Source organism: Pavona decussata, unplaced genomic scaffold (assembly GCF_977016875.1).
Source record: "Pavona decussata unplaced genomic scaffold, jaPavDecu1.1 SCAFFOLD_509, whole genome shotgun sequence".
NCBI lineage: Eukaryota > Metazoa > Cnidaria > Anthozoa > Scleractinia > Agariciidae > Pavona > Pavona decussata.
The window spans coordinates 54,021-67,500 of record NW_028145826.1 but is presented as its reverse complement, the minus strand read 5'-3'; the positions used below and the strand labels follow the sequence as shown (position 1 = coordinate 67,500).

The window sequence follows — 13,480 nt, the reverse complement described above, 5'->3', positions numbered from 1 at the left end:
GCAGATCATTGGTTAAGCTATAAAGTGTAATACAAACTCGATTTTACTCGTGTCGTTTTCTTTTCACTAGCCGGACCAGTGAAGTTCTCCAGTAGCTACCTGAAGCGCCCCACCATAACATACAAGAACGAAGAAGATGATTTTGTCTCCCTGCTTTGCATAGTACCCATTGACAAAAGAGTAAGCCATTGGACAAATGTGACATACCAGATTGAGTGGAACTCAGAGGGGAAAGTCTTACGTTTAGAGAAACCTTTCTGTCTGCCGCCTAATGGCTCAGCCGAGAACACCGACGCATGTCCAGGAGAACAAATCCGCTCTAGTCTCAAACCCTTCGAATATGAACGTGGTCAAAGGGTAAGATGATAGCAATTTATGCATGTACTACATATACAAAAAAATACTTTTCGTGTTGTGGCGACTGTGCATCTAGGAAACACTGCCAATGTTAAAAGGCATGAAGATGGGCATCTTTTTTTATCTTTTCTCTCTCTTTTTTTTTTCTTTGGGATAAGGCGGTGGGGGCTTTTCCTTCCTAAGTACAAAACTGGTATTTAGTGAAAAATTCAAGGTAGTCGACACCAAGTTTTAAATTATTTTAATGATAAGATTATGATTTCCTTTTTCGCGCATATTAAGCACTACTTACTCACCAAGATTTAATTAAGCATCGACAAATTGTGTGAAATGTCTTTGATAAATCTTCCTTGTACACTGTACAATGCGCCTCAGCACTAGTATTTGAGCGCTTAAAGAAAGCAAGTTACAATTGAACCTTTCGTAAGCAGACACCCTTGTGGCCAGAAAAAGTGTTCGCTTAAGGGAGGTTAAAAATGTAGTGTTTGTATGTAGCTGAGAGCATGACCGAGTGTCTGCTTACGAGAGGTGTCCGCCTAAGGGAGGTGTCCGTTAGCGGAGGTTCGACAGTATGCAAATTAAATCTGGGGTCTTATCTTTTCTTTTTTGATGTGGCAGTTATACTCTAAAAAGCGCTTTTTGCTCAAAGTTTCAAACTGAATTAATCAGTGCGACTACTTTGTAGATTGATAGATTGGTCTTTTAATTAACTGACTGACTGACTAATTGATTGATTATTGATTGATTTATTGATTCCCTTAACAGGTATCATGTAGTGTAAAAGCTAGGTTCACCAACTTTGATGAACATCCCTGGTCCGAAGCAATGAGCGTCTTACAACCATTTTTTGCTGGGATAAAAGTAAGTGCAGAGGATTAGAAGTTGAAATTGTATTCTTTAAATCGGTTGAAAATTCTCTCTTTTATCCATGAGATAGTAGAGAGACCCGAACCACGCGCCGATCAGTACGACTTCTTCCCCCAGCTGACCTCCTTACATATTCCAGAAATTTGATTTTTTTGTTTCGATGCCTTGCATTGGCCCAGTTACACATGCTAAATTATTCAAAAGCATATCTTTAAAAGTGCTCTCCGGGTATTTTGATACAGAAAAGTGTTCTTGTTTGATGCTTTCCTTTTTTTAAGTTTATTATTAAATACTTCAAAATATTTGGCACTTTGCTAATTTTTATAGCTTCTTTCTCTTGTTTTGGCGTCTTTTCTTTTTCATTTGTTGAACTGTTTCTGTTTTTATTTTACACTGAAAAATAGTTTGACGTCAAGCTACACGAGGAATCATAACTTGTACAGCTATTATACATTGGAAATAATGGGATGGGATATTTGTTAAGCCTGGTGAATAAATGAGAATGATGTATTAATCAGTAAATGACACATGCAGAGTATGCCTGGCCTAACATGTTCCATCACCTTCTTTCCATCGTACATTTGCCATACATTGACATTCCAATCATAAGCAGTATGCAGGATGTTGGTCCCATGAACCTAGGTTAATGGCCTTAGCTCCCACGAGTCTCCTGTAGGTCAGTGGTAGAGCATCCGAAATCCGAACTAGTAACCGGAAGGTCTTAGGTTCGACTCGATATTCGATAGGAGCACTCGTTTTTGTTTTTGCTTTTGTTTCTGTTTTTTTTTTTTTTTTTTTCGAGTATGCTTGTGTCATTTACTGATTACTACATCATTCTGTATTATATATTGCATAGAGCGTTTTCATTCACGTGACTATCGGCCATATCGGTTTACTGAAACAAAAGAAAGTGTTTGCATAAAAATGGAGTCAATTCCCAGAGGTTTAGTTTGGGACACCAACATGGCCGCCATTCCTTTGTTTTGGGACACCGACATGGCCGCCGTTACGTCATGTGCAAAACACTCTATAATCTAAGGGATTAAAAAAATCTGCTAGAATTGTATCTGCTTAAAATAATTCGTCCGGAAAGCAAAAAAATGTATCCCTTACCCACAACAACAGCATAATAATTAAAAAAAAAAAAAGAACTTTCAATCAAAACGTCGATTCCGAAAGTATTTTCAATTCTATAAGTTCTCCGGCATTAGAACCAACTAATATTGTATGGTGGCACTTTATATTTATAGCCTTTTTCTTTTGTTATGTATTGCCAAACAAGTCATTCTACATAGGTTTGAAATTAAAGACTTTAGCCAAATGACTCGTTCCACTTTTTAAAAAAAAATCTTTAGGTGTCTCCTACTACGATCATAATAAGGGAATGCGAGGAGCCCTATTTCACCGACGTGACATTGACTCCGACAATACCGGTCAGGCCAAATCGTAGAGGAGAGTACCTGAGGGTGAAATTTTTTTACCCTAAGGGGTTGTGGCTAAGGAACAAAGAGCAGTGTTTCGTTGAATTACAAGGAACTACGCCAGTTACTGTGAAGTTTGGAGTCACTTGTACGGATTTCAATGGAAACGAGAGAAATGTAGTTATCACCCCTTTAATGGACGAAAATCACGACAGTTGGTTTTGGGGCTTCTTCGGTTTGGAGACAGTCTGGGTATGTATTTTAAAATATATTTTTTGTCTGCCATTTACATAGTAATGTTGCCGTTCTTGTTGCATCTGTTTTTAGTTTACTTTTATTTTTTCTTCCTTCTTTCGTTCCCTCCTCCGTTTGTTCTTTCGTTCTTTATTTTTTCTTGCTTCCTATGTATATATAATTCACCAGTCAGTATAACTTCATTTTCGATTTGTAACATGCCCCGAGGTATAAAATAAGACGAAGGTTATCTAACAGTGGTGCTATTTCGCATCCGTGGCCGGATTTTTTTGATGAGAGAGGAAACAACAACAGTAATATCATGGGTTACAAATGCCATCGTTAATTTATAATTTCACACGTGAAATTACAAAATTTCTATGGCAACGTTTCCAAAATCTCAATGCCACGATGGCGTCCAGTTTTAAAGATGTTACGGATGAAAGAAGTGACGGCATTTAAAAGACGCTGCAGAAAACATAAATACGCGAAAGAGCAAAATTAACTGGGTGAGGGTTTTTGAGAACTGGTGTGATAAAAATGGCCTTGTGAAAAACCCTGAGACGGTTCGTCCTGAGCAGTAGAATAAAGTACTCGAGCGGTCTTTTGTCTGCGTGTTTAAAGAAGACGAAACCGACCACGATTGTGAGCGTAATTTGTCACGCATGATATTAAAAGGTAATCAAATATGGCATACTCGTGAAATTAGGAAATAATTTCACGCGCGTTTTTTGTCAAAGTTCTTATAATTTCCCGAGCCTTTTTTAATCGTCACCCCTGATTAAACAAAGGTTTTTTTTAAAAGGCTCCTCAGAGCAAGCCTTGTTTCCAACTTGTTTAATTAAGGCCTTTGTTGTTAACGCATTTGACCTGTTTAAAGGAGACCCACATTTGTATTGAATCCCCGGTGAATTCGAATAGAAATCAATTTATTTAGTAATTCTACCTGGGAAAATGAGGCAGGCAGTTTCAAGCCGATCCTGGCCTGGAGGCTTCTAGATACTTCTTCCTCTTCCTCTTTTTCTTCTTTTAAGCACAAAAACCATAACCAACCCTTGGTTAAATTTCCAGGTAAAGGTATTTCAAAAAGATCAAGTGATCAGCACATGCAGGGCCTATACAGATCCTCACTACCGCATGCTTAAAGATGGCAGGTAGGAATGAATAACGTCAAAAATTCACGAGTAATGCTAAAATAATGCTCTTACCTAGTTCCGAGAAACCTAAGGGATAAAAAGGTACCAAAAAAGATACCAAACATTGTTTAACTTTCTACATCAGCTGTCAAGGACCTAAACGAAGGCTGGTTAGTAGTATAGTATGCATGTTTAAGGCCTCTTGTTTATTAGTATTTATTAGTCGCGTTTCAACTAATCATGTCTATTAACTTACGCTGTCTATTGTTTTTGTTACAGTCGAACCAGGTCAAGCGTACCCCCCTAGATTCTATTAATGAATCTATTATTTGAAAATTGAACCCGTTAGTCGTTTCAAGTATTCAAATCAAAATTAGATTTCTGATTGGATTATACGAACCAAATAATGCATGAAACCAGAAAACCAGAAAGCCCGCGGGAAAAACCCCTCTCAATATATTCAGAACGGCAATTCTTGATTTATATAACAGTGGATTTTCCAAAAAACAGATTTCTCGTGATTTACAGCAGTCAACGCGTACTGTCAGAAAGAAAATTCGCCATTTTAAACCGGGCACGGTGGGTCCTGTCGCGTAAATTTAAACTCACTAATGATCACTAAATGAACATTTTACGTTTGTACACTTGCGTTTTTTCCGTTAGTTATTCAAAAAAAAAAAAATGAAAAAGGACTGGAAGCGTTTTTTTATAACAAACGGTTCTCTTTTTGAGGTATATGCAAATTAATTTAGCGAAAAGTATGCGAACTCACAGTGAAAGATGTTCATTTCAGTTGACCTTCGACAATGGCAGCACATGTGTTGCGCTATTCGTCGACGTATGATGGACAGTCTGGTGAAATAATAATATATACCAAACTTTTTCATGCTACAAGGTAGGTAATGCTATACATGAGAGATAAATTGGAATTTTTCAGCCCGACTCATTTGCAAGCGCTTGACTTTGTGCTCTTGCCATGACCAAATTTGCATAACGAATTATATGAATGTGTCAACCACATGCAGGAACAGTTTGAACGAACGAGCTGTTTCAAATGTACTGTAGTTTGAATTTTGCAGGCTATTGCTTTTACTGTTAGCGCGGATCTATGTTCTTCGAATTTTAATTTGATCATTGATCCGCGTTAACAATGAATAAATGAATGCATTCTTTGAAACGACTAAAGGCTGGTTTCCATATGATCGCAGATCGCAATAAGGTCTGCGATCATATGGAAACCAGCCTTTATGGGTTCAATTTTCAAATAATCGATCCATTAATAGAGTCTAGGGGGGTACGCTTGACCTGGTTCGACTGTAAATAGTTAACAAAATTGTTAAATTGTTAAATAGGTTGTCCCATGGGCTTTTTGCGTAGAGTTTGTATGCAAATGTAGGCTCTGGATTCGGGTCACTGCATGCTTAGTAATTAGTGGCTAACGGATCGTGAAAAAAAGAGGGGGTATCCAAGATCTCCGATCTCATATCCAAAAGCGAGTTGACCCCAAATAACGTAAGTTTCACCTATTACATGAATACAGAAAAAATAAAGGAATAAGTGTAATATAATAACCATGACTGCCGTTATAAACCTGTCAAACAGAATAATAAGCTGTTGGTAAGGCTAAAATAAAGCGTGGCATCGTCCCTTTTATAATTAATGTCACGTTAGTGAGAATCCACCGCATTTTTTTTTTATGAGATCAAGACAATAGGCTATGACATCATCGACATTAATTTATTCCCCCTCAAAAAAAGAGACCCCAAAAATGCATTCTATACTACTCCGTTTATTGGTAGAATTATAACACTTACAAAAGAACAATGAAACTAACGGTGAAGATGTTGATGATGGTGATATATAATGATGATGCGATGATCGGTTTAGCAGCAAGTGTCCTACCTCAGAGTCAATCATCAATAGGATTTAAGGAAAGCACCTAAAATGTTAACGTTGTCATATCTTTTTTCAATTTTTTTAAGGCCATATTTGTGTAAGTTGATTCGGTTTGAACTGTTCATAATGTAATAATACCTTTATTCATTACCTTTGGCGAAAGAATTATGGTAATATTACAGTAAAAAAGAAAGAAATTCAAAACACGACATGTATATATACAGTCAATTGCAAGTATGTCAAGTTAAATTAAGTTGAGTTAAGTCAAGTAAAGCTTAGCACCTCTTGGCTGCTTAAGCTGAAAGTTTAAGTCGCAGAAACAGTATTTTATTCCACGAATTTAGCCAGCCGTTGTTGGCTTTTCGAAAATGCTAGCTTGACTTATTTCGCATTTTAAGGGGCATACGTCGCCTTCCGTAAAAGAAAGAAAAAGAAAAAAAAATAGTTTTCCAGTTTTACCAAATGCTGAGCTAACGCTTCGCTGAAGTTCTTCATATTTTCAAATTCAAATTTTTGAGGTGATTTAGACGGTCAACAGATATCCGCTGAAATGAGCCGTTGGGTAACCCCTGCTACCTTTTCACGTGAATTTGATTACTCGCGCGCTGAATCAGAACAATCTGGCGTTGGGGGAGGGGTTAGGGAAGGTGTGTGTGTGTTGGGGGGAGGTGTTTTAGTTGTCACCGTGGACATCAAAGCTGTCCTAAGCCTTCTCAATTTTTTGAGAGGTTTGTTTATCAAATGATTCAAACATTTCTTTCACACCGCGCCTCAATTGATGTCTAAGAAACATTGTTTTGCAACGAAGTACGGATGAAAGAAAGAAATTAATAATAATAATAATAATAATAATAATAATAATAATAATAATAATGATTGATTGATTGACTGATTGATTTTTCGTTCGACTAACTGATTAATTGCGAATATTTGGTTTTATTAAATTTTCAGCCCCGGATAATGCATTTCTAGCATTCTGATTAGTTCACTAAATCGTGGTTATCAGCTCATATACCGTAGTTTGACCTTATATGGAAAACGATTGCCTCAGGTGTCGCTAAGCTATTTTTTTTCGGCGGGAAGCAAAAGTTTCTTGGGAAAAATGGAGAAAAAAAAAAAGAAAACAAAGAAATACCAGAAAATGACATCTCAATAAAACAACAATAAAAGCCACAAAGTTTAGATTGACACTATATAATGGTACGTATCTCTGGAGTTTCCTTTAAAATCAGAAAAATTGCACGATTTTACGATTTACATCACATAACAACAACAACAACAACAACAACTTACAATAACAACGGGGCGGTTTACCATTTGACAACAAAAACCGGAATTTTTTGGTTGGAAGTTAAAATGGTTCAGGCCATTCTACTGGAACGTTTCCGGAAAAGATGGAAATGCTCAGACCGAAATGACAGGAAAATTCCGTACCATTTGTCAAAATCATGCTCGGCCCGGTCCATTTTCGAGCGCTTTTCAGTTGTAATTCAAGATGGCGACTACGGCATGGCGATGCACTCTTTATGAAGCAATACTTTTCACAAATACTGAGTAGCAACGAAGCAACGTTAAAGCGCTTGAAACGTTGATGATGGTCCGGGGTTCGTCGCAAGCACTGTTATGGTTGCAATTTAAGGCCGTCCTGATAATCTAGCACAAGGTGCTTTCGTTGCGATTTAAGTTTTTAGCCTACACTTCGAGTAATCACGTGAAGATTTTCCATCTTCAACGCCAACATAGGGTAGAGGAATGCTGGAAAATCGAACTCTTTGTGGAATCTCAAACACATTTGCAGTGGGTATACTTGTTTTTTCTTGTCGAAGTCACCAACTGTAATTTTAAAACAAATTTTACATGTACAAGGACGGCATGTATCTGAATTCGGGTTTTGCTGTGAGCTGCACTGCTTTTTTTAGGAGTCAAGGGAGTGTTCTGCGTGTGTTCACTTTGTAATTATCTGTACAGCGTGCTCTCATGCTATATTCCCTTGGAAGACTTCGCAATCTTACTTTATTTCGCAACTGCACTTTGTTTCGAAATGGTACAGAAACTGTACTGTAACAGGAACGCTGCAACATATTTCCTCTAATTTGACACGTTTATCTCCGTGGAGAATATATTTAATTGATCCCGTCAGTCAAGGCAACAAAGTTTAGACACGTATCTCGAACCCAGTTGTTACAGTCTCCTATCTTTCCCGCTGCCTCCCCACTCCCGCTCCCCTTGGTAGTTTAGACACTCTCTCTCGCTCGCTTTTACAAACCAAGCTGGCGGCAGTTCGATCGAAGCGTAAGAGTCTCGAAAATCCCTGGGGAAAAAAGGGGGACTGTGAAAAGCGTAATCCGTACAGTACCATAGTTTCTTTAGAAATTAAGAGCCACTGTCTGTAAATATCAAGAATCCGGCGTCAGTCGTGAAATTTTCAATTTCTTCATATTTTGCCCAAATAACCTCTATAGTGAGTTATTTTCAAAAATACTATTCAAAGGACCTGAAGCGCTTTAGTTTTTTCGAAATCGAAGAAAGCTCCCTGAATCACTAAATTATTTTGAGAAAGCTGTTGAAAACTGCTTGTTTTTGGCTGTTACAATTACCCTAGTTGCAGCGCTTTAGCGGATAAGGTACGTAATTTTAGCAAACTTTAACAGCAACGAAAGCCCACTGGTACATGTTATTCGAAGTTAAAACTAGTATGGTCTGAAAGCCCATTCTTTATAGTTTGTTGTATAAAAATTTCTAAGGCGGCCCGTAAAAAGTGTCCCGTCGAGAGACGGAAACATGACATGTACTTTCTGGAATTTTGACCTTTTACGAAGCGAACATGAAGCATCCCTATTCCGAACGGAACCACACATTGAAAAATCTACCGATGGAAACCTGTTTCGAAATCCTGGATGCATTAAAACAGTCTTGTACTCAAAGCGACAATCCCTTGTGATTGAAAATATTATTATGTGGAAAACAGGAGACGTGTAGTTCAAGCCGTGAAATATGTAATTCAACGCCGCGCCCTGCAGACATGACTACAGTACCACGCACATGTACACGATGCAAGATTGCCATTTCGTTCTGCTATTATTCTACCGTTGAAACTAATAAGAAGATCCCCAATATGCATGTTGTCGTTTTCTTTCGTTCATTCTTATCTCGAGATTTTTAAGCTCTGAAGAGAACACGTCACCCGCCAACAAAGCAAAACAAAACAAACAAACAGGATTCTAGAAGTGCGATCAAATTCCAAGACAAATGAAAATAGCTACAAATGCAGACACGATTTTATAGTATTCAGTTGATTAAGACAACCGCACATTTATTTTATATTCCAGTGATAAGGCATAATGTACATCAAATTACTATGTAGACAAAGTAAAAACAACTTTTCAGCAATGTCAAAGTACATACCGCGGATAAGCAACTGTTATAAACAGGCCTTAATTAATTTTTAGTTGTAAACAAAACAATGTCAACCTCACCGGTCTTGTTGCGATCCTTGAGAAAATGAAGTGAATCCCTTGCTTCTATAGTTATGTATGACAAACTTGCTTCTATATAAAGTGTTAGCAAACTGGTAACTGGTAACTGGCAACTGGCAACCGGTAGACTTGTTTCCTACAAAGGCTTTGATACAATTTACACCGGAGTATTGCAATAATCTTCCGTCAAGTGCAACGGTTACTTTTATAGTTGATCAATCACGCCAATTATGGTCCAGATTTCTCCCTCTACAAACCGTTCCAAAACGTCGTTGGTGGCCGGATTGAAGTAGTTTTGTTGGCCTGTCCCAATATTTTTGTTATCTGGGAGGCAAACGGGCACTGTCATGGCCTTGTCATGAGCGGTGGGTAACCCGGGGTAGTCAATCGATAAAAATTGATAACGGAAAATCATTCGATAAATCGATATCTATCGATAAATTGACCTTAAACGATATCGATTTTATCGGTCAATCGATAAAATTCGATACTCACACGCCGACGAAGTGTTAATGTTATCGATTTTATCGGATTCATCGATCGTTATTGAATCGATAAAAATTATCCTGTTTCTGTTGAGGGAGCGTTCGATTGTGACTCTGTAAATGTAGATTTCAAAGGCGGCAATGAAATGATTTGTTGACAAACACTGTACAAGAGACCAAAGAGACTGCATTATGATTTTCTTCCTGATTCTATTGTTCGATTAACCGGGTTCGATTACGAACGTAAATTATTTTTCCTTTTCCGGGTTCTCGGCTTCAAGATTGTCGTCTAAATTTTTTCTCTTCCTTTGTTCCGTTGGTTTTGAAACCACGTTTAACCTATGAAATGTGGGGAACAAGAAGAATTTAGATTACGAGCCCGAGGGCGTCTAGATGATTTGTTTATATCTTTACTCTGTGAAAGAGCAACGAGCGTGCGATTGTGTTACGTCAGCAAATAAATAAAACAGTGGACTAATCAACCAGGGATCTATATCGGATTTCATTCAAATACAACACACGCTAAGTAATACTAAAAGTTTGTAGAAAAGAAAGTGTCTCTGCGAGGTCTTTAATATCTTTAGGTGTTGCTGTTTCGAAAATTGGAACGATAATCCAGTTTCGATAAAATCGATAGCCCTGATTCAAAAATCGATAATTATCGATTACTCACAACGAAATATTTTATCGATTTTTATCGAATTTCGAAAAATTAATCGATTTTTATCGATTGTTATCGAATGCTATCGATTATCGATATTATCGATTGACTACCCCGGGTGGGTAAATATTCGACTTCGTGCCTGTGCGACACCAGCAACTGTGAAATGCGTGACAGTCTACCACGCGGTGTATAAAGGACGTCCAAGGGCATCTCGAGAAAGGGCAGTAAGCGACGATTGTGGAGTGGACAGTGAATCAAAATTGCTGCTTTCCCGAGCAGGTAATGTGTCAAATAATTGTAAAGTTCAGATTACACATTGTCACGGTTTTTAGGGCTTAAATCACTGAGTGGAGGCGCCCATTGGGATCATGGGAGGTGGGGTGGGGGGAGGGGGGTATCGGTGGGCATTGGAACTAAAAGGTGGAAAAACTCGCGCACATTGAGTCATATTAAGGAAAACTTTCAGCAAAGCTCCTGCTAAGGCCTTGTTTTCTTTGGTTTCTGTGTTTACATGCAAATGGTTCTTTCAGGATCTAAAAAAACAAAACCTATTCCCAAAGTAAAGTTGAAAAAAAAAAAAAAAAAAATGCAGCATCCTGGGACCCGTTTCTCGAACGTTCCGGTAACTTACCGGGCCCGATAAGTGTCTTTGGTGATAAATGTTTCTTAACAGAAGTCAATTTTTGTTAGCTTTGAATACTAAATTTTAAAATCTTATAATTCTAGGAAAACATTTGCCAAGTGCCATGTACTAATTAATCACTGTGTAATCGGCGAAAAAACATTTAAAAATATACTTATCGGGCCCGTTAAGTTACCGGGTCTTTCGAGAAACGGGCCCCTGCCCTAACTCTCCGCGAACCACAAAAACAAACAAACAAACAAACAAACAAAAAATGGTAAGAGGTGAAAACGGTTGGTCCCTTGGAAGATTACGACTCTCCCATTTGCTCTCAGTGTGTAGTCCTGTGAAGCCAACTGTTTCGGTCTCATCAGCTTGGCATAGCCGTCGGGCACCGAATGGATTCGCCTACTGCCCTTTCTTAGCAAAACGCGAGATGCCCTTGGACGTCCTTTATACACCGCACGATAGATTGTCACGCATTTCATAGTTGCTGGATTCTCTGAACTGGAGCTGAACAGCCTGATCACCAAACGAAGTCGCATACATGTATTTACACACCGCTCCCGACAAGGCCAAAAAAGTGCGCGTTAGCAAGCCTCTTAGAGAACAAAGAACAAAAGTTATTGGGACAGGCCAACAAAACTACTTCAATCCGGCCATAAACGACGTTCTGTAACGTTTTATAGAGGGAGAAATCTGGACCATATGGCGTTATTACGGAGCAACTACAAAAGCTAATAAAACTGATAAAAGTAAAAGTACCTGACGGAAGATTATTGCACTGCTCCAGTGTAAATTTTATCACAGCCTTTGGCAGCCTACCGGTTGCCAAATATACATATAGAAGCAATTTTGCCATACATTAGTATAGAAGCAAGGGATTCACTACATTTTCTCAAGGATTGCAAAAAGACCGGTGAGGTTGAAATTGTTTTGTTTACCTTGTTAACAGTTCAGTTCCCATGGTACTTTGACATTGCTGAAAAGTTGTTTTTACTTTGTCTACATAGTCATTTGATGCACATTATGCCTCATTACTGAAATATAAAATAAAATAATGTGCGGTTGTCTTAATCAACTGAATACTAAATCGGGCCTGCATTTGTAGGTATTTTTGCATTTGTCTTGGAATTTGATTGCATTACTAGAATCCTGTTTGTTTGTTTTGTTTTGTTGGCGTGCGACTTGTTCTCTTCAAAGCTTACAAATCTCGAGATAAGAAAAAACGAAAGAAGACGACAACATGCCTATTGAGGATCTTCCTATTAGTTTTAACGGTAAATAAAAGCGGAACGAAATAGCAATCTTGCGTTGTGTACACGTGCGCGGCACTGTAGGTATCTGCTCGGCGCGGCGTTGAATTACATATTTCACGGCTTGAACTACACGTCTCCTGTTTTCAACCAGTTAACATAATAATATTTTTAATCAAAAGGGATTGTAGCTTTGAGTACAAGACTGTTTTAATGCATCCAGGATTTCGAAACAGGTTTCCATCGGTAGATTTTACAATGTGTGGTTCCGTTCGGAATAGGGATGCTTCATGTTCGCTTCGTAAAAGGTCAAAACTCCAGAAAGTGCACTTCATGTTTCCGTCTCTAGACGGGACACTTTTTACGGGCCGCCTTAGAAATTTTTATACAACAAACGATAAAGAATGGGCTTTTAGACCATACTAGTTTTAACTTCGAATTACATGTACCAGTGGGCTTTCGTTGCTGTTAAAGTTTGCTAAAATTACCTTTTCCGCTAAAGCGCTGCATTTAAGGTAATTGTAACAGCAAAAACCAGCAGTTTTCAAAGGCTTTCTCAAAATAATTTAGTGATTCAGGGAGATCAAGAGATCTGTTATGAGTTAACCAAAGTACATTGATAGTTGTTATTGCGTTAATCTGCACGAGCGAAAAGAAAATGCATAATTTTATTGTAGTTACGATGCCGCTGGAAGGCCAAAATGGCGTTTTTCGAACTTTCTTAGATTTCGAAAAAAAAACTAAAGTGCTTTAGGTCCTTTGAATAGTATTTTCGAAAATAACTCTCTATAGTGGTTATTTGGGCAAAATATGAAGAAATTGAAAATGTCACGACTGACGCCAGATTCTCGATATTTACAGACAGTGGCTCTTAATACTCTTTTCTGATTGATTGACTGGTTGATTGGTTGATTGATTGATTGATTGATTGATTGATTGATTGATTGATTGATTGATTGATTGATTGATTGATTGATTGAGTTGTTTTCCTTGAGCATCAAGATAGCCATATTTTTGTCATGATCTTGTTTTGCACTTCTTAAACAGTGATACATACTACGATTTC

At 38.0% G+C, this 13,480-nt stretch overlaps 1 pseudogene across 1 annotated transcript in view; it reads left to right on the top strand.

The window, feature by feature from the left end:
• Positions 1-4,037, top strand: part of LOC146450117 (von Willebrand factor D and EGF domain-containing protein-like) — a 20,781-nt pseudogene extending 16,744 nt beyond the window's left edge. Inside the window, exons 3-6 of the transcript XR_014860392.1 lie at positions 71-357; positions 1,123-1,218; positions 2,580-2,897; positions 3,951-4,037. The product of XR_014860392.1 is annotated as a von Willebrand factor D and EGF domain-containing protein-like (transcript). The remainder of the gene's footprint in view (positions 1-70; positions 358-1,122; positions 1,219-2,579; positions 2,898-3,950) is intronic.
• Positions 4,038-13,480: the final 9,443 nt, after the last annotated feature.